General features: G+C 35.3%; 1 pseudogene; it reads right to left on the reverse strand.

The window, feature by feature from the left end:
* LOC116141688 lies at positions 1-27,066 on the reverse strand (annotated as a pseudogene).
* Between the last annotated feature and the right edge of the window lie 172 nt (positions 27,067-27,238).

Raw genomic sequence — 27,238 nt, forward strand, 5'->3', positions numbered from 1 at the left:
TCAAAGACAGCATGAAATTGGTAGAAGGCGCAGAGGAAATTTCTTATGAACCACTATCCCATAAACCTCACTCATGTCTAACATCTGCCCAGCAGCAATCTTCCAGTCAAACCAATATAAGAGGTTGGCAATCATATATTCAGCTGTAGCAAGCGCAAAAGATATTCCAAGGCAACCTCTTCTTCCTGCACCAAATGGGATGAGCTGGAAGTGTAGCCCTTTCAGATCAATCGGGTTGTTCTCAAACCTCTCCGGTATAAAATCTTCTAGCTTGTCCCATATTCCGGGGCCTTTTTGAATCGCCCATACATTGATTAACACTCTTGTTCTGGGAGAAATATCATAACCTCCTAATTTGGCACTAGCTGAAGTTTCTCGAGGAAAGAGCAAAGGAGCCGATGGGTGTAATCTCATAGTTTCTTTGATGATACATTTCAAGTAGTCCATTTGATTGATATCTTTCACGTCTATCCTCGATTTGTTTCCCACTACACTTCTAACCTCTTGTTGTGCTTTCTTCATAATATTTGGATTTTTTAGAAATTCAGCCATCACCCATTCAATGGTTGTTGTAGTAGTATCTGTTAGAGCATTTGATGATCAGTTGAGAGAATCAAGGAACTCATATCACTCAAGCAATTGTGCTGCAGCTGAAGAGCAGTTAAGAGAATCAAGGGAGAAAAGATCGGATCAGATCAGAAGTGGTGCAGCAAACGATACATCTCCAGACTTTCCTCATTCTGTTTTGATTCAAACAATAGGATAAAGTTAGCTGTAAAATGTATTTTGAACTCCTTAATTTTCTGTAGTTTGTTATATGTAATCTGTTATAAATACAATGAAATGAAATACAAACAAAAAACAAGCCAATCAGTTCAAACTCTCTCGTCTCTATTTTACTTCCTCTGCTTATAATTCTTACATGGTATCAGCTGGTATAGAGGCACACGCCTGATCCTAATATAGCTTCCGCATTCACCACAATGGCTTCCAACTCAAATACCACTACCCCACTTCCTCAACCTACTATCCAAGCCAATGCTCAACCCGTGTCCCAAAAATTGGTTAGTTCCAACTATTTGGAATGGAGTGTCCAATTTATGGTCTTTCTCAAGAGTCATGATCTTGCTGATCTTGTGGATGGCGCTGTTCCTCCTCCCTCCAAAACTCTTTCCGATGGCACCACTAACCCAGCTTACACAATGTGGTTAAAGAAAGACACTTGTGTTCTAAGTTGGCTATTAGCTTCTATTACTGAGAAGCTAATCGCTAACGTTTATGGAATGCAGACTTCCAAACAAGTATGGGATGCCCTTCACACTAGATTCTCATCTCCTTCTCGGTCAAGGATTTCTCTTTTAAGAAGAAAACTTCAGACCATTACGTAAGGCAATCGGTCTTGTAGTGAATTTATGGAGGAAGCCAAGAATCTCGTTGATCAACTTGCAGCTGCAGGGAAGACTACCGATGATCAAGATCTGATTAGCTTTCTCTTAGGAGGATTGTAAACCCCGCGTATTATTCCAATGCCTTAAGGTATGAAATTTACCTTTTCAAGTAATTTTTTTTTTTTGAATGGAAGGGTAAAATGGTCAATTTACATGTATTTCGAGATGTGGCCATTATAAAGTGTAAGGGGTGATGTCATTGAAGAGAAATGAGGGTAGAATGGCCATAAAGTTGATTGATATGGTTAAATGGCGTAGACGGTAAGCAAGGGTATAATGGTCTTTTCATACAAATCCATATGTTTTAAGTATCCATAAAAGTTTTTTAAGGGTAAATTAGTCATTTACCTAATGGGATTGCTTAATTTTTAAGTGTTTTAAAGAATTCAAATGGTATTAAATGAATGCTAATCATTATGTTGTGGTAGAGATGACCAAAATGCCCTTATATGAAAAATTTATGCCAAATGACCTTATATCTAACTTTGATTGACCAATCACGTTAGAGAAACAATGAAATAAATATTTACAAGGTTTTAAGAGAGAGTAGTCGGCCTTGTACACCCCAAATATATCATCTTCTTCTTCATCTCTCAAATCCACCATAAAAGCCACTAATTCAAGTATTTTATTCTCAAATTTTCTTAGGGTTTCAAGTTGTTTTTCAAAGGAGATCACCATCCACACTTAAAGAACTTCAATTTCAGGGTTTAAGGTGAGTTTCAAAACCCTAGTTTTTCTGATCTTTTAGTTAAAAGAGAAATTCATAAGTGGTTATATGTGTAAGGTAGAAAGGGTGAACATTTGGAGCTAAGGAGGAGTGTCCTTGTGCTTTGTATACTAAGGTAAGGAAAAAAATCTCCCTTATGACTACAATTGATAACACCTAGGGTTTATGAAACTTACATTTATTTATGTTAATATGAGTGTGATGCTATGTTTTGGTTATGGATTGTTTAAATGGGTGTGTTGATTGGTGTATGTGTGCATATGGAGGATGATTATGCCAATTAAGAGATTTGTAGTTGGACGATGTTTTGGCACTTTTTGGTTCTGTAAAAAGGGAGGTTTTTATGGCCTTTTATACTTAGAATGACATGGCAAATGATATGAATGTGCAAATGAAGGTGACATGGTTAAAATGAATAGAATTCGGATTTGGCTTTTTGAGACTTATACTGTACATGCTTCACTGAATCAGTCATAACTGAAGTTATAGAAGTCTGATTGAGTTGATTCTTGAAGTGTTAAAAAGTTGAGAAACAGACCTAAAACGTTTATGTTTTAGCCAAAAATAAATTCGAATTAGAAGATAATGGAAAAATTGCTTGAAAGTAACGAACTGTATGGCATCCACCTTCTTAATGGAAATTCCCATTTGTTTCTAATTCTAATAAACCCCTGAATAAACTTAATACCAAAATTCCTTGAATTGTATGAGAAATTAAATGAATTAAGTTAAGAAGTTTAGTAGGAGAATATAGTATGATTGAGCATGGGAGATGTTAGTCCATATGTTTGCATTCATAATGGTAATGCATATAGCTTATTTAGTTGTCTTATGAAAAATTTATGAAATGTTAAAGAATGAATTCCATGAGTCTCTTGAGGTATAAACCAAGATCAGAGGAATGGAATTCTTATGGAAACCATGAGTCCTTTGAGGTGACGACCAAGAACAAGGTAATGGTTCAAATGAATCCGATCGGATAACAAAGACTAATGAAACCATCAAGTATAAAGACAAAAGAAATAAGCATGCCATGTACATGAATATTTCATAAGTCATATATGTTCTACGTTATAGTATGTATGGTTATGTTCTGACTTATGTTTATGAGAAAAGTCCAAAGTGTATGATATGTTTTATGAACGTGCTATGTCAAAGAATGAAGGTCATGTTTTGTAGGTAGGTAACGTCCTAAGTAATATACTTATATAATGAATGTTAATAGTTTATAAATGGCCATATTCCTTACTGAGCGATTTGCGCTCACCCCACGAAATATTTTAAAATTTTTTGTAGGTAAGGATTAAGGCATGAAGCTGGGAGAGGATTCTGAGGGACGCTATGAGCATGAAGGGATGTTTTAATGATGACTATCGAATGGTTTTGCTAATATTTAGTGTAGTAATTATGTTCCTATTTCATAATGTAGTAAATATGTCCATATTCTATAATGGAGTAAATATGTTGTATTAATAAAGGAAATCAAATTGCTAGTAAATTTTGTAAAAGTGAGTATGTTCTAGTAAGTATTACTACGGATTTCATAATTTACTCCAAGAAAGGAAATTATATTTATACAATGAACTTATTTTAGTTTAGAAATTAAATTAATAAATATAAATATACATATATATGTTTTTAAACTACAAGTTTATTCTTTAAATAGGATTTTAAAATAAACTTCTTTCCTAGGCGTGCGTTTTCTAGGTTCTCAATGGCCAAGGGATACTTAGGAAATACCCGGCTAGGGTCGGGTTTTACAAGGACTTCAGCCAGCATTTACTCTGTTCATCACTACGTTCAACTTTGCATGCCAAGACAAATCTCTTTCCTTCGATGACTTCCAAGCTAAACTCCTCAGCTTTGAAACTCTCACTGAAGCACAACACAACTCGGCACCTGATCAACACTATGCATTTGCAGCAAACCAAAAAGGAAAAGCACCCTTCCTCCCAAGGAAGCCAAAACAGCAAAGCACAACTCCAAAGCCACTACTTTTGCACAAGGGTCATCAGGATTCTCTTACAACTCGTCCCAATCAGCAAGCTTATGACAGGCCAACTTGTCAAATTTGTGGTAAGAGAGGACATGTTGCCCTTGATTGCTATCATCGCTTTGACTTCTCTTTTCAGGGATGCTTGCCACATGCTGATGTTGCTACCATGGCTGTCGAAGCCAATAATTCCTATGACCAAAATGTCTGGTATGCGGATAGTGGCGCCAATGCTCATATCACCGCCAATGGAGCAAATTTAACGAACCAAGCTTCCTACGAGGGTGCTGATACTGTCCAAGTTGGCAATGGCTCAGGTTTGGTTATTAAAAATACTAGAAATACAACTCTAAAATTTACTCATAGTTCTTTCAAACTCAACAATATTCTTCATTGCCCCAACGCCTCAGCCAATCTTTTATCCATTAATCAGTTATGCTTAGACAATGACTATTATTTTGTGCTAACTGGAACTGATTTTTGTGTGAAGGACAACAAGACAGATCGCATCCTGCTTCAAGGACTGGTTGAAAACGGACTTTATCCTTTTGCTAGTCACAAGAGCTCCTCAAATAAAATGCGTTGTTTCACCGCAAAATTAGGAATAACAACATCCTTGGAACATTGGCATAATCGCCTAGGGCACCCTGCCAAGTCCATCTTAGATTGTTTGCACAAGTATTTGCCTCTCTCTGAGTCCTTCAATACGTTAGATTTTTGCAATTCTTGTCAACTAGGAAAAGCCACTAAATTGCCTTTTGTTGATTCTACCCTAGTCTCTACCAAGCCTTTACAACTCATTCATACCGATGTATGGGTATCTCCAATAACTTCAACTAGTGGTTATCGCTATTATGTTATTTTTGTCGATGATTTTAGTCGGTTTACATGGATGTATCCCATGTGTTTTAAATCTGAAGTCTTTATCATTTTTTAGCAATATAAAGCTCTTGTAGAAAATTTGTTCTCTTCTAAAATTCAACAACTACAATCTGACAATGGAGGAGAATATATTTCCAATGATTTCAAATCTTTTTTAACAAAACATGGGATATACCATAGATTAACCTGCCCCTACACTTCCCAGCAAAATGGAATTGCCGAAAGAAAACATCGACACATTCAAGAAACTGGTTTAACATTATTAGCTAAAGCACAACTACCAAATAAATATTGGACTGATGCCTTTCTTACAGCAGTTTTTCTCATAAATCGGCTTCCCACAAAAGTCCTCAAAAATCTATCTCCTTACTTCCTGCTCCATAAAACCATGCCCTCTTATACTTCACTAAGAACATTCAGATGTGCATGCTACCCATATCTAAGACCATATGAGAACAACAAGCTTTCATTTAGAAGCAAAAAATGTCTCTTTCTCGAGTACGCCGCTCAACACAAGGGGTATAGATGCTTAGATCTGGACTCAGGAAAAAATATATATTTCCAGGCATGTAGTGTTTGATGAGAACTCATTTCCAGCAAGGGATAAAGGCTGCACTTCACCAGACCATGAAAGCAAGATGTCGACAGGTTTGTTTCCTATCTGATGTTCTATTCCACTTCATGATATCCCAAGATTGAACACCTCCAACACTGCTTGTGAAAACAATGCAACACCCGAAATTCAATCTAAAACCTTATTACCTGATAATGAGTCCCCACCAATTCTAATGTTTGAGAACCCAACCAACCTACATACAAAACCACTCTCTTCACATGAGCAGACCATTCCTGACCCTTAACCAGCTCAAACAACACCTCAAGACCCACCAGAAAATATTATCATAACTCTGTCCAAAACAGGAAATTCAAAACCAAAAGAATTTCCTGGATTCAAAATGTTTTATTCCACTCGTCATCCTTTTCATTGTTTAACTAGTATTTTAATTGAATCTGAGCCAACTTGCTATACACAAGCAGTAGCAAAACCAGAGTGGAGACGAGCTATGGGACGTGAATTTGATGCTTTGATGGAAAATGGGACATGGTCTCTTTGTCCAAGGACACACAATAAACATATAGTTAGAAATAAATGGGTATTCAAAATTAAAAGACACCCGGATGGTAGCATCGAGCGCTACAAAGCAAGGCTTGTGGCAAAGGGATTTGATCAAAAATCTGGAATTGATTATTTTGATACCTTCTCTCCAGTAGTTAAACCGACTACGGTTAGATTGGTTTTATCTATTGCTGTTCAATTTAATTAGCTTATCAAACAATTGGATGTGTCCAATGCATTCTTACATGGCATTCTTGATGAAGAAGTATATATGGAACAACCTTACGACTTCATTGATGAGAGCCAACCAGATTTCGTGTGTCGACTACATAAATCTCTTTATGGCCTTAAACAAGCCCCAAGAGCTTGGTTTCGAAGGCTTTCTGAACAATTGCTAGAACTTGGATTTGAGGAATCAAAAGTTGATTATTCATTGTTTATTCTTTGTACTAATACATTCAAACTTTTTGTTTTGGTCTACGTAGATGACATTATCATAACTGGATCAAGCAGTTCGGCTATTATATCTTTCATTGATAGCTTGAAGGAAAATTTCCATATTAGAGATCTTGGACAGCTAAGTTATTTCCTTGGCGTTGAAGCAAAACGTAGCAATGAAAGTCTTTATCTTCAGCAAGCTAAATATATATCCGACCTTCTTGAAAGCAACAAAATGCAAGGAGCGAAGCCACTAGCTTGTCCAACTACTTTAGGTATGAAATTATCTTCTAATGCTGGCACACTTCTATCAGATCCAACGGAATATAGGCGCGTAGTGGGAGCTCTCCAATATTGCACCATTACACGTCCTGATATTTCATAAGTAGTAAATCAATTGTGCCAATTTATGCATAACCCGAGAGACTCACATTGGATATCAGCAAAAAAGGTGCTTCGATATTTAAAAGGAACGGTGGACTACGGACTTTTTTATTCACCTTCAACAATTGACATTCATGCTTATTGTGACTCGGATTGGGTTGGTAACCCAGATGACAGAAGAAACACAAGTGGATTTAGTATTTTTCTCAGGAAAAATTTAATATCCTGGTGTGCCAAGAAACAAGCAGTTGTCTCACGTTCAAGCATAGAAGCAGAATACCGAAGTATGGCTTTGGCTACAGGTGAAGCTTATTGGATCCGAATTTTGATAAAAGAGTTCAAGTTATATCTTTCATCACCTCCAATTATCTGGTGTGACAACATAAGAGCATTGGCCTTAGCTTCAAATCCCGTCTTTCATGCTCGGACAAAACACGTGGAAATTGACTATCATTTCATTAGAGAAAAAGTGGTTAACAAAGATATTTTGGTGAAACATATCTCCACCAAAGATCAAATAGTTGACGTGTTTACAAAGGGCCAAATAGCAACTTGATTCCAGTTTTTAAGGACCAAACTCATGATTTGCTAATTCCCATGAGTTTGTTGGGGGTGTTAGAGCATTTGATGATCAGTTGAGAGAATCAAGGAACTCAGATCACTCAAGCAATTGTGCTGCAGCTGAAGAGCAGTTAAAAGAATCAAGGGAGAAAAGATCGGATCAGATCAAAAGTGGTGCAGCAAACGATCCATCTCCAGACTTTCCTCATTTTGTTTTGATTCAAACAATAGGATAAAGGTAGCTGTAAAATGTATTTTGAACTCCTTAATTTTCTGTAGTTTGTTATATGTAATCTGTTATAAATACAATGAAATGAAATACAAACAAAAAGCAAGCCAATCAGTTCAAACTCTCTCGTCTCTATTTTACTTCCTCTGCTTATAATTCTTACAGTATCAATTCCTCCCACAAATATGTCCTGGAATTTAAAAACAAGAAAAGAAATTAAAACTTTAACCACGAGTGGGTGTGTATACTTATGGGCAATAGAGAGAAGAGAGAAAAATACCACAAGAATTGCTTTAAGATTGTCTTTGAGGAGCTCTATCTCAAGATGATCACCATCCTTTTGAAGTTGAAGGAGAATATCAACAAAGTCTTGTCTATCATACTGGGTATCGTAACTATTTGACGTCCGATGCTCTTCAATCACTTGATCAAGGAAAACATCTAATTCTGTAAAAGTTGCTTTGAGACGACCAATCAAACCTATAAGAACATCCATCCATGCCAAGCAGGGAAATATATCTCCAAAAGCAGATGCTTCTAGCTGAACCATAAACCTCTTAAATAAAGCTCCAAACTTCTTGGTACGATTTTCGTCAACAGCTCTTCGACCCAAAACACATCTAGACACTATATTGTTTGTAATACCAAAAATCATCTCACTTAGATTAACAGATGTGAGAAAGTAACTGTAAAAAATAGAGAACCGTAAAAACAGAGAGCAACAAGAACAGAGAGAAACATAAGCTTTACTAATCTTCGTTAATTACAAAGAAGAAGAGCTACTGTTAACATATATACTCTTCACAGTCAGTAGCCTTTTACACTTTAAACGACAGCGTTTTGGGTGCTCATTATTTGAGCTTCAATGTTTCAATGCTTCAGAATGACAACGTTTCCTTTCAATGACTATGACTTTGGCACTTTGTCATTTGTCCAACTTTGCCCCTCAAACTAGAATGCCTAAGCTATTTACATTGTGTTGTCTGCATTATGCTGAATTTGTCCAACATTGCCCTCAAATTGGACTGCATAAGTTGCTGTATTATGCTATTTAACTCAGCTGCATTTGATCAACACCATTATTCAAACTGAAGGAACTAACTGCATTGTGCCAAATGACTGGGCTGCAATATCTCACTGAAAGAAACTTCAAATCTGCAATAGTAGAACTGCCAAAAAAAAAAAAAAAAATCAAGTATCTGGGCTGAATACATCCATCAACTGAACTGCAACATAATAAGGAAAAATCTGAGTTGCAAGCTGAATACATCTATCAACTGAATGTAACATAGTAAGGAAATTTCTGAGCTGCAACCAGAACAGTTATCTGAGCTTCTAAGGATCAATTAGCAGACAATTTTCAAAATTGCAGAAGAGCAATTAACTGAGCTGCAAATCAGATCAGAAGCAAGATAGTTATCTGAGCTACAAGAATCAATTATCAGAACTTCAAGACACCAATTTATCAGAACTGCAGATCAATTAACTGAGTTGCAAACCAAATCAGAAGCAAAGCAAGAATCAATTATTAGAACTTCAAGACACCAATTTTATTAGAATTGCAGATCAATTAACTGAGCTGCAAACCAGATCAAAATTAAACCAAGAATCAATTATCAGAATATCAAAGCACCAAAAGCAAAGCAAGAATCAATTATCAAAACTTCAAGACACCAATTTTATCAAAATTGCATATCAATTAACTGAGCTGCAAACCAGATCAGAAGCAAAGCAAGAATCAATTATCAGAACTTCAAGACACAAATTTTATCAGAATTGCAGATCAATTAATTGAGCTACAAACTAGATCAGATGCAAAGCAAGAATCAATTATCTGAACTTCAAGGCACCAATCGATCAAAACTACAGAGCAATTAACTAGGCCGCAAACCAGATCAGAAGCAAGGCAAGAAGTAATCAGCACTAAATCAACTATCATTTACTTGCAAACATTTTCTAGTGACACCACATTCAGTTCGACTCTTAACTTAGTGAACTGAGCAACTGAAAGGGCTTTAGTAAGAAGATCCACAATTTGTAGCTTGGAGGGAACATATTGGATGACTAGCTCTTTGCCAAGACTTGTTCTTGAACATAATAAGTGTCAATCTCAATATGTTTGGTTCGAGCATGAAATATGGGATTAGATGCAAGGGCACCAGCACTAACATTATCACACTAAATTACTGGTATAGTGTGAAAGGTTAGACCAAGCTCAGTAAACATATTTTCAAGCCAAGCTATCTTTGTGGCAGTGTGAACAAAGGCTCTATATTTAGCTTTAGTGGAGGAAAGAGCAACAACTTTCTGTTTCCTAGAACTCCACTGATTGAAGTTTGGTCATAAGTATACACAATAGCCACTGGTAGATCTTCGATCCTCTATACTTCCTCCCCAATCAACATCCGCATAACACTCAACATGAAGAGTGCTTTCTAGTTTTAACAGAAGGCCAAAATCCAGAGTACCTTTAATGTACCTTAGCACCCTCTTACAAGTTTGCCATTGAAGTTCAGTAGGTGCTTGTAAAAATTGACTTAACTTATTTACAATGTAACTATCATCTGGTCTTGTAAGAGTTAAGTATTGTAGTGCTCCTATAGTACTTCTATACAAGTTGGGATTCTGGAATAGCTCACTGTCAGTTGAGCTAAGTTTGACACCAACAGTCATTGGAGTTGAGCATGCATGTGCCTCCATCATTTTAGTTTGAACTAATAAATTTGAAGCATACTTGGACTGTTTTAAGTGAATACCTGCTGAATCTCTTGTTGCTTCCAGGCCCATAAAATATTTGAGTGAGCCAAGTGTCTTTAAGGCAAAATTATCATTGAGATCTTTCATCAATTGCTTAATGAAGACCTGATCAGAACATGTGATCAGTATGTCATTGACATACACTTGTAAAGCCTTTAAGTTGTAGAGCAGCCTTCAATCGATCAAACCAAGCTCTTGGAGCCTGGTTAAGACCATAAAGTGTTTTGTTCAGCTTGCAAACTGCATCAGGAAAAGCAAAACTCTCAAAACTAGGTGGCTGTTTCATGAAGATTGTTTCAGTTAAAACTCCATTGAGAAACGCATTGTTAACATCAATTTGTTGAATATCTCACCCATGTGTCACAGCTAGAGTGAGAACAATACGTTTAGTAGCTGGTTTAATCATCAGATTGAAGGTCTCAAAGTAATCAAGACCGGGAGTCTGTTGAAAGCACTTTGCAACTAACCGGGCCTTATATTTCTGTAGGGTTCTATAGCATTAAATTTTGTCCAAAAAACCCATTTGTTTCCCACAATGTTCATGTCAGAAGTAAGGGCAACAAGAGTCCAGGTGTTGTTAGCTATAAGTGCATCATACTCACACTACATGGCAACTTTCCAATTACTGCTCTTGAGAGCTTCGGAGACTATACCATGTTCTGATTCAGCAGATTCAATGATGCTAGATCCACCAATGAGAAGTGCAAAATGATTATCATCATCAGTTTGACTATAAGGAACAATATGGGACTAGACGACTGACTTAGATCTAGTCACCATTGGATGAATATTCACATATACTGATTTATCATTTGGTTCAACAACAACTTGCAATGAATTGAGATCAACAACAAGCTGACATGGTGGTGATTCATTGGAACAAAGGGTCTCACCGAGACAACTGTCATTTGGTTCAACAGCAACTTGCGATGAAGTGAGATCAACAACAAGCTGAGATGGTGAGGAAGAGCAACTTGCAGGAATAATAGGGAGAGTATCTACTATGGTTTGATTGTGATCAGTGAAGATTTTATGATCAGAATCAGGTATAGTAGGGATATTAGAGGGTCAGACATAAAAGTAAATTTGGAAGAGATATTGGGAGAAGTAATTGGTACTGTAGGAGCTGTTATAGTGTGGGGAGAAGACACAACGAATTGAGAAGTCTTACCAACTACTGCATTGTCTGAAGGTGACTGATCAGTAGAGTCAATTACTACAGGGGAATCAATGGGAGCTGAAGGGTGATAATAACTAGGATTAGAGCACATGGAAAATTTAAAACTTATGGATTTGTACAAGTGTCAACATTGGTCTGAGATGGAGAGTTTAGATTTGAGTGTAGGAAAGAAAACATATTATTGACTGCAAAAGGAAATTCACATTCATTGAATTGTACATTGGGGGTGATAATTACTATTCCATTAGGTTTTAGACATTTGTAACCTTTGTGCACTAAACTATAACCAACAAAAACATAATTTATGGTATGAAAATCAAACTTGTGCCTATTGTAATGCCTAGTGTAAGGAAAACATGAGCAGCCAAAGACTTTTAAGCCTTCATAGACAGGAGTTTGGTTAAAAAGGTTTTGATAAGGACACACATTATTTAGGATAGGGGTAGGCAGTCTATTGATTAAGTAAACAACAGTTTTAAAGGCTAGCAACCAATATTGCAGTGGCATAGATGCATGGGCCAAAAGTGTAAGACCGGACTCTACAATGTGTCTATGTTTCCTCTCACTCCTACCACTTTGTTGGTGAACATAAGTACAAGATTGTCTAACCTGAATGCCTTGGTCAACTAAGTATGGTAAAAGGGCTTTGTATTCCCTACCTTGATCAGGTTGTATGGTTTTGAGTTTACATCCAAATTGCCTTTAGCAAGATGCTGAAATTTGATAAAAACTTATCTGACTTCAGCTTTGGTCTTAAGGGGAAACAACCTTGTAAATCTACTGTAGTCATCCAAAAAATGCACATAGTATTTAAAACCTTCTATTGAGGTACAAGGGGCAAGACCCCAAACATCATTGTGGATCAATTCTAATGGAGCTATGGCATGAGATTGTGATGCTGGAAAACTAGACTAGTGTAATTTACCTAATTGACAAGCATCACAGAAGGTAACACTGGAACTAACAGAGGTCCTAATTTTTGATGGAAAATTTAAATGCAAATAAGTTAAAATTTGATGCTGAGTTTGTGAATGAGGATGACCTAATCGTTTGTGCCAAAGCATGTACTCATTAGACTGTGTGTTGGCAATTAAACAAAAACAATGAGAATCCATATTAATGTGTTTGTGATCAGAATTATCAGATATAAAGGTTTTGTTAGAGACATAACTTTTGTCAGAATCAAAAACTTCATTATTTGTCAAGCAAGTAGTACATTGACAATTTTCAGTGACAAATGATGTACAAGTGCTATTATTCAAAACATGAGAGACCTGATCAATATTGTTACTAAGATCAAAAGAAGTCTGACCTGAAGAAGACTGGCCTCTATTACAGAACTGACTTGTATTATTGGAATGACCTTTATTATTAGAAACAGTAGATATACCCTGAAGATAATCATTTAACTGGACTGAACACCTAATGTCATTACAAGTATTTAACAATTGAGAATCAGATTCCTTAATAGAGCTAACAGAGGCTGTATGGGAAGACAAATTATTTGGGGATGACACATGAATAGCATAAGAAGGCTTGTTGGAGGATGAATTTAGCTAGTACAGGACCCTTTTAAGATCCCCTTACAGTAGGATTGCTCTTGTGAATTTTTCCTTAACAACATAACAGTGAGCATCAAATTCAACAATAACGTTGTTGTCTTTAGTAAACTTGGAGATACTTAAATAGGTTTTTTTTGTAATTTTAGAGACAAAGAATGTTCTTGAGATGCAAAGATTTAGAATAAAAAATACTAGGAAAAAAGGAATGGCCAATATGAGAAATATTAAGGTACTTACCATTTCCAACCTGAAGTTGATCCACTCCATTGTAGTTTTTACTAATATTTAGATGACTGAGGTCTGAAGTGACATGGTCAGTTGCCCCTGAATCCATATACCACACTGGATTAGTGGGTGTAAGAAATGTAGCCACTGCAAATTGCTATTGTGCTTGTGGAGGGGATAGCACTGAAAAGGGTGAAGATTGAAAGGGCTGTGCTGAGTGAAAATTGGAACCCACAGCCATGAAATGTGCTTGATTTTGACCAGTTATATGCTGACTAGGAACATTATAAGCAGTAGCAGCCACATTGTCAAAGTAATTTGTGTCATTGTTGAAGTTCCCATGTTGAGTACCAACTTGATTACTATAAGCTGGTTGTGGATAAGCTAACAAACTATAAGAGTCTCCTACAGAACCATTAAACTGAGGAATGTTGGATGGATAATTATTGCCACCACTATTGTATTTGTGATGGTTGTATGAATGTTGGTTGTTGTGTGGCTGAGAGGATAATCCTTCATGATACAAACTAGGTGTTTGTGATGGGTAGCCAATGGGATTCTGAGACATACCAGTGAAAGCAGAGTTATACCTATGATAACACTGCCTAGCTGAATGTCCTGCTTTACTGCATAACTGACAAATTAGTTTTCCTCTTCCAGTATTACGTCCTCTTCCTCTATCATATGACACTCCCCCAAAATAAGGTGGTCTATTGTTATACAGAGGCTGATTGTAGGTTTGAGGGATAGTTTGAGAGCCAGGTATTATGGGATATTGAGGGTAATGAGGATTGCTGAGAGACATCAGAGTGGGAGGTGATGTATAACATGGTTCAGTCATTTTGTCATATTGTTGACTGATTAGGTCTGGTTTGGAGGAAATGTTTGTGACATTGTTTGAACAATTAGAATCACTCATAGAGTTGCCTGTAAAAGCTATATGAGCTGAACAATTGTATAAATCAACAGTATTGAACTTTTCAAGTCTAAGTTCATATTTTTACAGCAAAAATGTAGCTTCTTGCAATGTAATTGATAAGAGCTTGGAAATACACATTTAGTTAGTGGTTTATGGGGATTAATTGTGGGAAATTAGGCTTAATTTGGTAAAGTTGTTTAATATTTTCATAATTGCCTTTTACAGGATCACGGGTGTTTTTGAGTGTTTTTAAGGCTACTAGTGCTTAAATGTTATGCTTGGATGAAGAATCATGTTGGCAATGGAATGAGTGACGAGCGGAAACAAATGGATCAAGAATCGGAGCTGAATTGAAGAAGTTATGGAAGTTGAAGTAAAGAGAAGATTCTAGATTACGTTCTAGCTTGAGTATGCCTCGGTATTTTGAGAATACCTTGAGCTGTAGAACTTGTATTAAGACCATTCTTGGACCGTTGGAAAGCTGATTCAAAGGGCTACATTTCATATGTTTACCACTTTTCCAAATTTCATCGTTATCGAGTTTAAAATCACCATCTCTGAAGAATAGTGGAATGATGCAGGAAGAAGGGCAGTAGCTACTGTGCTGCAGCACAATTTTTCTAGTAGCTACTGTGCCACAGCATAGTGTCGTGGCATAGTCATGGAAGTTACTAACTTTTTATCTGTTTTTAGGTAGGAGAATAGGGTTAAGGGTTCCAAATTAAATAGAATTAAGGGAAAACAAAACCTAACCCTTGTGGGATATAAATATGAGTCTTTTAGCATTATTTTGAGGATTCTTTGGGTGAGAAGAAGAGGAGAAATATCTGTAGAGAAGAGAAGTAACAGAAGTTCTGGAGCTTTGATTCACAATATAGAGAAGTTTTCCTTGTTCCTTTCTTATAAATTCATGATGATTGTTTTAATAAAGATGATTGTTTCTTTCATGTTTATTATGAACTAAATTTATTCTCTAGGACTAAGATGTAGCCTAATCTCTTGATTATGTATTGATCTTTGATTGTTAATTTTTATTAAGAATTCTTCCTAAGTTTTACTATTATTCCTAATGCTTTTGATTCTTAAGGGCCCAAGAATTGAATGAACTAATGGACTAGGTTGAGATCGAGAGATGATACTTAGTTGGTCTACGGTAGTAAAACCATAGGTTGAGCGAAACGCTAGAGATTGGTTACCGCGACTTGTGAGGTTTTGGTAAACTCCATAAAGCGTAATGATCTCCAATTGCTTAAATCTGATTAGAGATAATTCGGGTTAATAATTAGGGGTTAATTTGATAATTGTTCGAGAGAAAGTTATTGGAAATTTAGGGAGTTTGACCTGTAGGAAGAACTTAACAAAATTAGCATAAGAGATCAATACATATGAATAAGAGTTGGTGTGAAGTCTATGCCCTAGGTCCAGTCATCTTGTTTTTACCCAAAGGTTTATTTTAATTGTTCTCTTTTTAGTTTTCTTTTTAAATTCAATTGTTAATTTAATTTAGGTTTTTCTTGATAAAATTTGGATTGATCAAATAGTGATAGGATAGTTTAATTGGTAATTGATAATAGTAATTCCTTTGGATTCGATATCCATAATTTTATACTTTATTACTTGCACGATTTCGTACACTTGCGAAAATCTACAACAATAGAATCAAATTTTGACTCAATTCGTGAGGTTAAGTTCACTACTACAAAATCAAACTCAGGACCAAGTCCATCTAAAATGTACTGTAGTAAATCTTCATCAATGATTATCATTCCACTAGCAGACAAACTCTCTGAAATTTCCTTCATCTTTTTGACATAATCTCCTACATTTAAATTTCCTTTTTGTGTTCTCTGAAGTAAATTTTTTAGATGTAACGCTCTAGCTTTTGAGTCAGTAATGAACTCATGTTCTAATGCAAACCATATTTCAGTGGAGCTTCTACATTTTGACACATACCTAAACATGCTTTCCGAAATTGATGCCAATAACCAACTAACTAAGAACTTATCAATTCTTTTCCACATTATATAAGCAGGATTCAATTGCTCATTAACTAAAACACTACTTGCCCTAACTTCACCACTAGATTGACCTAACTCATGATCAATTGCTGAATCAGAAATTATAAAAGTTAAGGGACAGGAAGCCCTACCAAGTAGGTGATCTTCAAGTTCGTGAGAGCCAACTGTGGACAACACCTGAGAGCTCCAAAATCGGTAATTACTTTGGGTCAACTTCGGATTTATGACCTAAAGGCTGGTAGCTAGAGCTGGGGTAGCTCGATTTGTTGATTGCTTCAACATCTTGTTTGAGTCATTGAGAACATCAGAGGATTTACCAGAATTCGCCATCGATGCAAGTCACGACTCTGATACCATGTGAGAAGGTAGCCGTAAAAACAGAGAGCAACAAGAGCAGAGAGAAGCACAAGCTTTACTAATCTTCGTTAATTACAAAGAAGAAGAGCTACTGTTAACATATATACTCTTAACAGTCCATGGCCTTTTACACTTTAAACGACAGCGTTTTGGGTTCTCATTATTTGAGCTTCAATGTTTCAATGCTTCAGAACTACAGCGTTTCCTTTCAATGACTATGACTTTGGCACTTTGTCGTTTGTCCGACATTGCCCCTCAAACTAGACTGCCTAAGCTTTGGCACTTTGTCATTTGTCCAACAACAGAATCTTCGTTCAGACATGCATTCCGTACTCTATTAATCATATGTTCAATTTCTTCCTCCCTAACAAGCTGAAATGATTTCACTCTTTTGTGGGAGAAAATATCTAGAACACTGATCCTTTTGACTTGTCTCCAATATTCGCGATAAGGAGAAATCAAAACATCTTTGCATCCATAAAAGAAAATATTTGGAGCTGTGGTTCTGGGTCTGTTTGAGAATACAATATCATGGGTTTTTATCATTTCCTTGGCCATGTCAGCTGATGAAATGACAAGAGTTGAAATTTGGCCCAATTGCAAACATCATTAAAGGGCCAGACTTATGGGAGAGGTCTCGAAGAGAGTGGTGGCGAAACTTGCCTAGTTGGTGAAGATTGCCAATTATTGGTAACTTGGGTGGAGATGGAGGTAAGTTAAGTTTGGTACATCTTTTGCTCTTGAGCAAAAACAGAAGGAAAAAGAAAATAGAGAGAAATAAATGATTGTAGGAAGTGGCTTGCCAGAATTGCTCCCACAAGGATTGTAGATGCATTTTCTTTTGTTCTTAAAATTCACTCATTTTCCTTCACTCTTATAGCACATTATCTACTGTGCAGATTTTACCTAATTTGTTTTGTAATTTGGACTTGCAAATGGTTTAAGAAACAGTAAATTGGAGCAATAATGCATGGTGGGATCACATGAAACGCTTCTAAACATCAATGCAATTGGTTACATTTCCTTGTCACCGATTTTGTTGAAGATTTAATCTGGATCCATTTGTACGTCTCCAAAAATACCAACTATTGTATACTAACAAGCAGATTACACGACTGAATTTTAAACTGCATTCTATTGCGGATAGAATTTATGCTATGAAAGTGAAGTGAGAACACTTTGACTATGCTTTTTAATGTCTGAACCGATGTACACTATACAAGCAGATTACACGATTGAATATTATATATATGTGTGTGTGTGGTTAATGCATTTTAAGTAGTTAAAATTTAATCTTATTATATGTGTATAATCAATAACCTTAGAAATGAGATTAATAAACCTGATATTAACTATTCAATGTGTTGTAGCAATTAGAAAAGAGACAGAGAAAAGATAATATATATAATTTTGAGGAATGAGGAGTCAATCAATAAAAATCTTGCATAAAACAGACAGCTTATACTTTGGTCACCAACTGTATCCCAAACCCAAACTAGATCATTCAACAAAAGTTTGATACATATTTTTTCCCTCATTGATGCTTTGACATCAATGAAAAATCAATAACTTAAAGTTTGATACGTACGTCGTCCATTCTCCTCTAACTTCATCGATCTCCGCATCTGTGTATATTTTTTTCCCATGAACTATAAAAGATTAAAAGTAGATAAATTAAGTATATATACAACATAGTAGAAGACCAACAAGACACAACAGCTTCATTAAAAAAACACAGCAGTTCGGTTCTTGATTCAGTTCTGTTTCTACATTTTTCTAAACACCCCTATATTTGGGTGTTGGAAATATGTCTCGCCTAAAACTCATCAAAATTAACAATTTCTGTCGGAATAGGCACGGAATAAGCACCAGAGTCAGTGAGCAAGTCGTCGTCTACTGAATGAGAGTGGTAGAAACGAGAACTTTTCTCCAGTGTCGAAAGTAGGTCGACTAGGAAGGTTTGCACAAATGAGTGAAATATCAAGTAAGTAAAAGTTTTAGGGAAAAAATGGGTGGGAAAAGTTTAAGGCAATTTTTTTTTTTTTTTTTTTTTTTATATACTTAATCTTTGACAATTTTTAACTGTCAAAGATGGAGAGTACAACAGTCAAGGAAAAAGTTTACAAAATTTATTTTTGTCCAAATCCTTCGCAGTTAAAAACTATCAAGAATCATCCCATTATTGTAACCATGTCGACAAATAAAAGTTTTCTTAAAGCAATATAGAAAACTTCAACACATGATAAAGTAAATTAATTGCGTATAAGACTTAAAATGACCTGTTAACCGACATGGTAAAACTAAGTCATTAAGTACAAAATATCCAATTAATCTCTTTACCGTCATAAGAGCATCGATCCCACCAAGCGATGATCAACCCACAGGGTAGAAACACCACTCGTATGGATCTTGGTAAAGAGTTGTAATTCACCATAAATAGTTACCATAATAAGGAAAACAATTTTATGAAACCCAAAAATTATCATGATTGGTCCCATGACAGGTGAGAATACAACCATTCTAAATTATTGGTTTTATTCAAAATTAATTTTCACACATTTATTTCTAAATTAAAAATTATTAGTGTTACGTAACAAAATATAACACTAACCATTTATAAAATTATTTCATAAAATTTTACAAATAAGAAGTCAAGAATTTGTGTGAAAATATTTATTGGTAACTTTCAACAATAATGGCGAATTACGATTTTACAAGAAGGTTTTAGGTCAAAATATAAATACTAAAAATTTGGGTCAAACCATAAATGTTGGAAAATTGTTCGTCAAAAGAGGAATATTAAAAAATGTTGGGCTAAATAAGAAATATTGTAAGAATATAGGCTATAAAAATAAAAAAAACATAGTTGGCGGATAACATAAATATTAGTAATTGTTAGTCCAAAATGTAAGTAATAAAAGATATTAGGTCAAAATCTAAACATTAATTGCATGTTTTCCTCACTAGATGCTTATTGATTCATGTTGATTCCTTAGCCTTAAGCAATCCCACGTTGTCTCTCCAATTGTCATCTGTTAGAACTCTAACTAGGGCAAATAAGAAGATTGGCATGAATCTGTCAAGTTTATCCATCTTTTAATGACAAGGATTTGGCATTACGTAAGGATGCTCCCACTCAGCCCACTATAAGAGCATTGAGCAGAGGTGACTGAATATAAAGCTTGGGAGCATTCTAACAGAGCTTGTTTGAATGTTATGAAATACAGTATTGACAGATCCATCAGAGATAGCATACCAGAATTGAAAATGCTAAAGATTACCTGAAAATCGTTAGGAATCAATTTAAGAAAATTGGTAAGGCAAAGAAGTCTACTATATGAGACTATTCTCTACTATCCAATATAATGGCATCAATGGAGTTAGACAACATATTCTAAGGATGTCTAATGACACGATCTATCTCAACCCTTTCTATCCCATAAGATTTGGGTGCTCCTATAGAACTCAGGCGACCGAGATGTGTCATGTAAGAAAACTGGGAAACCTATTTCTGATTTAAAACAACATAAAACCTTCCTTAATTTCTTTTCATCATAAAAAGACATACAAAATTCATATTCTTTGTAAATTCAAATAGAAATTTTGGCATCAAAGTTTTCCATTTTATAATCAATACATGAGTATAATATATGACATGAAACATCAATTCTACAACGGAAATAAAACGTGTCATGTCTCACCCAAATGAAATGAAGTCAAGTGGTCAAACCTTGAGTGAGATCACTCTTTAGCACAATCTTCCTGTTCACCTGGGGGGGGGGGGGGGGGGGGGGGGGGGGAGACATTACTAAAATCGCTTTTCTAATAATCATTTTTTCACAACGTTTAGACTATCTCTCATAACTGATAATTATAAGCCAATAGCATTTCTGAAAACAACATTTAAGGCATGCAATAGATATTCATGCTTTCAGAAAACATTTCCATAATTATATTCATGCAGTGTAAGCAGGACAACTCAAGCGATGAGTTGAAAAAAAAAAAAAAAAAAAAATCCTATAGTAAAATAGCTAGCTCTTTCACAAAAGACCCTGCAATTTACAAAACTAAAGTTTACTGTGTTGGATGCTAAAAGTATTTTTATCTTAACAAGTAATCCAAGTTTACTATAGCAATATGATAAGTTCTATAATAATAATAAAAAGAATGTGGGATTTAAATTTCGTTTGTAGCTGACTCTTCATATAACCAACAAAGAAAAGCATTAAGAGTCGCACCAATGCTGAAGCTCGTATTCATCTTTATCCAAAACAATGAAATTTTAATTAAATATCAAACGGAAATATATATATATATGCTATACGATCATTTCCCTAGCTAAGATAATTAAATAGGTGGCATTGTTTTATTAGGGATGATGAAAGCATATTATTAATGCAAGCAAATTCCACATTTCAAGTTGAATTAATTAAGTAGTGGGGCATACTAGTTGAATTTAGTTGGCTATGATACAAAACTTGAAATGGCCTTTGGCCTTTGGTGAGGGTATGATATCTATCGTGTGAATCGTGAGAAAATCATATTTCTCTAATTTAATGGATATTTATTAGATATAGATTTATTTGTTCAATTTCCGCTCAGGTATAGGAGTTGTCTTTTTCCTAGGTTACAACAAACTTGAAATAGCCAAAGGCCATTGGTGATGAGGTTTTTTTTTTTATTTTTTTTTTTTTTGTTGTCAGGGTTAGGTATCACGTGAATCATTGGCAAAACCATATTTCTCTATTTTAATGGATATTTATTACATGCAGATTTATCTGTTTAATATCCGCTCAGCTGGGAGTTGTCTTTTTCCTAGGTTACACATTTAATTTATAATCTCCCAAGTGTGCATGATTTCGAAATATATCTTTTTCTTCTTCTTGTCATGAGCTGGAACCTGGAGTCCAATTCATCTGTAATTACATGATCCTGATACTTCAATTCGTCTTATTATACCTCGACATATTTTAATTGTTATATAAAACTTTAAGCATTTGTTTACTATATTCCTAGTTGAATCTAGGAAACTACTTGCAGAGGACTTGATTAATTACCTGTCCTCTTGGGATCTTATACCAGTTCCTAGGGTTTGCACTAAAATAAATAAATAAATGATTCCTGGTGCATCTCTTCTTATTTGTTATTGATCATGTGATTTAAATAATGCACTGATTAGTATTTGAAATAGGCTTCCTCCAACTTGTTTTGCCATCCAAACCTTTTGATCGATTTAATTTATTTGTAAAACTACTATCACTACAGAAAAACTATTCTGTACCTGTGAGATTTAACCACTAATATCGAAAATATTATTTGTATACAATATCTCTATCGACACAATGGTGCATTACATTAATCCTCTGATCTTTTCCATAATGAAGCTAGCGCTGAGAAACATGCCTACAATGACATGGAAAACGGTGTTGCAGAGGGTGGCTACTGTTCCAAACAGCGACATTAATTGAATTATCATACGCTTGCCAGCCCGGCACCGATGTCCCACCTGCATCAAGGTTGTAATACTGCCAATGCGTTAAATATTGGCACCGAAAATTTATAATTATTAGTTGTTGGAATAATATAGAATAACATAATCTCAAGATCATAGCCACCATTGCAATTACATTTATATATAAATGAACTACATTTAATTAACACAACATAAATACCTCTTTTCCTTATCTCTGAAGCAATAAAGTTAATCTGGAAGAAAACCACGAAGTATATTTCTGTTTTCCAAATTCTAGAGAGAGAGAGCGTATTTTTCTTTTGAATATATGAGAGTGACAGTGAGTAACCTATTCTAAAAGGAAAAGTTTTCCTTTTATATGGGAGCGGTTCGTGAGAAACTGCCTTTGACAGTTTCCACTTCTCACGTCCCTTTATCATGGGTGGACTTTATCTAAACAAGTTTTAAATAAAAGCAAATGAGAACTTATCCAATATCTCCCACTCACACATGATGAGACTATCTCTCTCTATGCTTCTTTAAGGTTCATACCTTAGTAAATATGCTGTGTGACCATGCATACTTCGAGAGCACGTTAGTCATATATCTGTTAGGAATATATAACTTCTCGAATTGTGAAACTCAGGTTGTATGTTGTATGCATACCCTAGATTACTTATACAATTGTCTAACAATCTCATTTACAAAAAAATATCCGTTGTATCATAATTATGTTCATCTTTACTAATAAGTAAAACATTATGGTCGACCAATGAATACATGTGATTATAGTGTGATAATTCAAAATCGTAATCTTCCTCTTTTCTCGATTCTTGCTACTTTTATTTAACTTGCTTTTCCAGAAATGTCCCAGCAGATGAATTTATCTTAATCCTTTGGTAACACTCTAAGATAGCAATCATTAAATGAAGTTTTCAAGAAACAGAATAGAGTAATAAGGGTTTTCTATGAGATTATTTTAAAAAAAAAAATCAGGGTCTCACACAATGTTAAGTTGAGATTTTGACTTTCATTACCCTTTGGTCAATGTTTTACACATGTGGTATGAATCACATGCTACAGCATTTCCTCCTTTCCATGGGGTGCATGTCTCTTTTCTTGTAATGCTGTACAGATTTTAGTTCAGACATACCTAATGTCTAACTTGAGTTCACTTACATACTTTTAATTCATCAGAACTCTAATCTGGCAATTAGACAGATAAAGTGATCATTTATCACTTGTGGTCACATTCATTATGACTTATTTAATTCTATTTTCTAGGTGACGTTAAACATTTTAAGCTTGGCTCTTATTATCACCTAGACAATAAGCTTAAAATCGTTCATTCCATTCCTAAGAAGTAATGGAGGCGATTGCCTGTGTGAGAAGGTCAATCTTTAGCTGTCCGACATGCTTTTCAAAAATACAACACTATATATATATAATATTTAAATAACTAAATATAATATATATATTATTATATATATATTATATATTATATATATATTATATATATATTATAATATATATATACAATATACTTCTTCATGATGTTCCATAAAATCTAAATTGAGCATTGACAATATTGTATTTTAATATTGAAAAGACAAATGTGAACAATTTGGGAACTCAAAGTATAAGTACATTCACCCTCGTAAGCCTAGACTAACATGCTAGAAAGTATCTCTTGGTATGGGCTTTGTGAATGGATCCGCAACCATGTCATGTGTAGATATGTACTTCATGTTCACCTCCTTTGTGCCACCAAATCTCGCACAAATATATTTTTATATCTATGTGTTTCGTTTTACCATGATATTTGGGATCCTTAGTGTATGCTATTGCTGCTTGACTATCACAGTTATTCTTACGTGGTCAATAGCAACATTAATTATTCCAGATGATCATGAATCGTCTTAACCAAACGGCTTCTTACACTGCAACTGAAAATGCTACAAACCAGCTCCATTGTAGATAAGGCTATGCATGATGTTTCTTACTGCTCCAAGATATGGCCCCACCATTTAGTAAGAAAACATATCCAGAGAAAATTTCCTTTCATCTAAATCTCCTCCCCAATCAGCATCGGGTGTAGCCTCTCAAGTGTAATCATTTTTGATAACATAATGAGTAATCAGCTATCCCTTTTAGATATCTTAAGATCCTCTTCACTGCTTTCCAATGTGCTGTCCTGGGTCGGACTGGTATTTACTTACCAACCCAACAGCATAACAGATGTCGGCTCTAGTGCACATCATGGCGTACATGAGACTTTAACAACACTTGTATAAGGAACATTCTCATTTGTTCCTTTTTTTGTGAGTCTTCGGACACATTTTACGACTTAAAGTCTTGCCTTTCGGATAGGGTGTCTATGGGTTTACAATCTTGCTATGAATCGTTCAAGAATTTTCTTAATGTATGGTTCTTGTGAAAGAGATACTAATTTTCTTGAGCAATCTCTTGAAATCTTGACTCCAAGAATATATACAGCTTCACCCATATTTCATCTCAAAATGAGTGATAACCATCCTTTGATTTCATTGACAAATCCCTATCATTTCTAGCTATAAGTATATCATCAACATATAATGATAATAAACAAATTGTTATTGGATCTCTTTGTATATACACAATGATCTTCATTATCATTTTGAAATCATACGACATTATCGCATTATGAATCGAATATACCACTGTCTTGAGGACTGCTTGAGGCCATAAATTGACTTTAAAAGTCTACACACTTTGTGTTCTTGACCTTCTCTAACAAAACCATTGGTTGGTCCATATAGATTTCTTCTTGTAATCTCCATTGAGAAAAGCAGTCTTTACATCCATTTGATGCAATTCAAAATCCATACTTGCAACTATAGCTAGAATAAGTCGGATTGAGGTAAACCGCATAACAGGCAAAAAAGTTTCTTCATAACTATTCCTTCTTGTTGTGTATACCCCTTCGCGACTAAGCGAGCTTTGTATCTTTCAATACTGCCATCAGCTTTACGCTTGATTTTGAGAACCCACTTGTTCCCAATAGCTTTGCATCCTTCGTAAATCAACCAATTCCCATACTTGGTTTGATTCATAGACTTAATTCTTCTTCCATTGCTTCATCCATTTTCCTTAGAAGGGCAATTGAGAGCCTCATTACATTCCTTGGTCTTCGTCATCTGTGGAGTAACTAGAAAAATTCCCCCTCAATCTCAAATCGTCGACGTGGAACTTGTTTCCTGTTTGATCGACGTATTGGAGATTGATTGGTGTTACTCTCACTTGGACCAGCTATCATAATTGGATCGCCAGTAGGGAATGATGGACGATCTGAAACTGATTCATCAACTTCATATTGCTCCCACTGGGATGTAGTATAACCAACTGATTGTCGACAACAGAATGCCTGGTCTTGTGTTTCATATAGAAACCAGTCTTTACCTATCTCGCCTTCTTAGGAAAACGGTTTCTAAGAATGTGACATCTCGTGATTCAAACTCAGTGATGCTACCACTTTCTGGTTTCCTCTGAAGATGTATCCCTTTGAATTGTTTGTATCTTATGAAGATACATTTCTTCCCCCTTGGACCTAATTTTTCATATTTATGGGAAGGATCATGAACATAGGCAGCATATCCCATGGTTTGGAGACTCAAATCGGTTTCCGATTTGTCCATAACTCATATGGTGTGTAGTAATAGATTTGGATGGTACTCGATTGAGGATATATGTGGCAGTCAATAAGGCATCAACCCAAAAGGTGATGGGCAAGTTTGTTTGTGCCATCATAGACCTCACCATCTAAGTAGGGTTCTTTTTCTTCGTTCTGCAACACCATTTTGTTGCGGAGTTCTGGGAATAGTTATTGACGTTCTATTCCCATTTCATCACAAATTTTCTGAACTAATTAGATAAATATTCAAGTCCTCGATCGGTTGTAGAACTTTTATCTTTTATAAATGATTCTCAACTAAGTTTTTAAACTTCTGAAAGCATTATAAAGCTTCTGATTTTTGAGAAATCAAGAAAAACATAACCATACGAGTGAAATCATAAATTTGATGAAATAAACAGCCCATGTCTAGCCCTCACATTCATGGACCACATATATCAGAATGAATTAGTTGCAATGGAACTTCAGCTCTTATCGCTTTTCCAAATGGGTTCTTGCTGTTTTTCCAGGAGGCAATGTTCACAGAAGTAGTCAAGTCTACTTTTGTTAAGGATCCTAACAAGCCTTCTTTTGTAGTATATTCATTCGTTGTTGGCCAATATGGCTAAGCCTGCATGCCATACATTCACATCATCATTTTTAGAAGATGTAATGAAGGAAAAACAAACATTACTATTATTATAAGCAACATCAAGTACTATAAAACCATCAGAAAAATAACCACAACCATAGAATATTTCGTCCCAAAATAAATGGACACCAGTACTGGAAAAATTTAAATTAAAACCAAGTTTAACAAGTTCTAACCCAGCAATCAAATTTCGATGAATATCGGGTGCATATAACACGTCATGTAGGTATAGGATTCGACCTCCACGCATGATCAATTTGCATGTGCCGATCCCTTTAACTTCCACTTTTGAATTGTTACTTACATATATCCATTTTGTTTCCCGTGGTATTCGTCGAAACTCCACGAAAGCACTCCTGTCTTTCGCTATGTGGTCTATTGCTGCTGAATCTACAGTCCACAAAGGATGAGACTCAGTTAGAAAAACAGAACTGGAAACATTTATATAACTTACTTATGCAAACAAGTAATTTACCTTCTTCGGCTCGCTACAATCACGAGCAAAATGTCCATTGTTACCACAATTATAGCATTTCACCTTTGCCATATTTCTCTTCCTGGCAGGATGCTTTCCTTTTCCGTATTTGAAGAACTTTCTCTTCTTCTCTTGAGCCTTATCAGTATTGCCTTTTCTTTGGGATCCACCTTAGAATTTACGTTTAAATCCTTTCCTACCATGTGAACT

The sequence above is a fragment of the Pistacia vera genome, unplaced genomic scaffold, assembly GCF_008641045.1.
Source record: "Pistacia vera cultivar Batoury unplaced genomic scaffold, PisVer_v2 Contig40, whole genome shotgun sequence".
Classification (NCBI taxonomy): domain Eukaryota; kingdom Viridiplantae; phylum Streptophyta; class Magnoliopsida; order Sapindales; family Anacardiaceae; genus Pistacia; species Pistacia vera.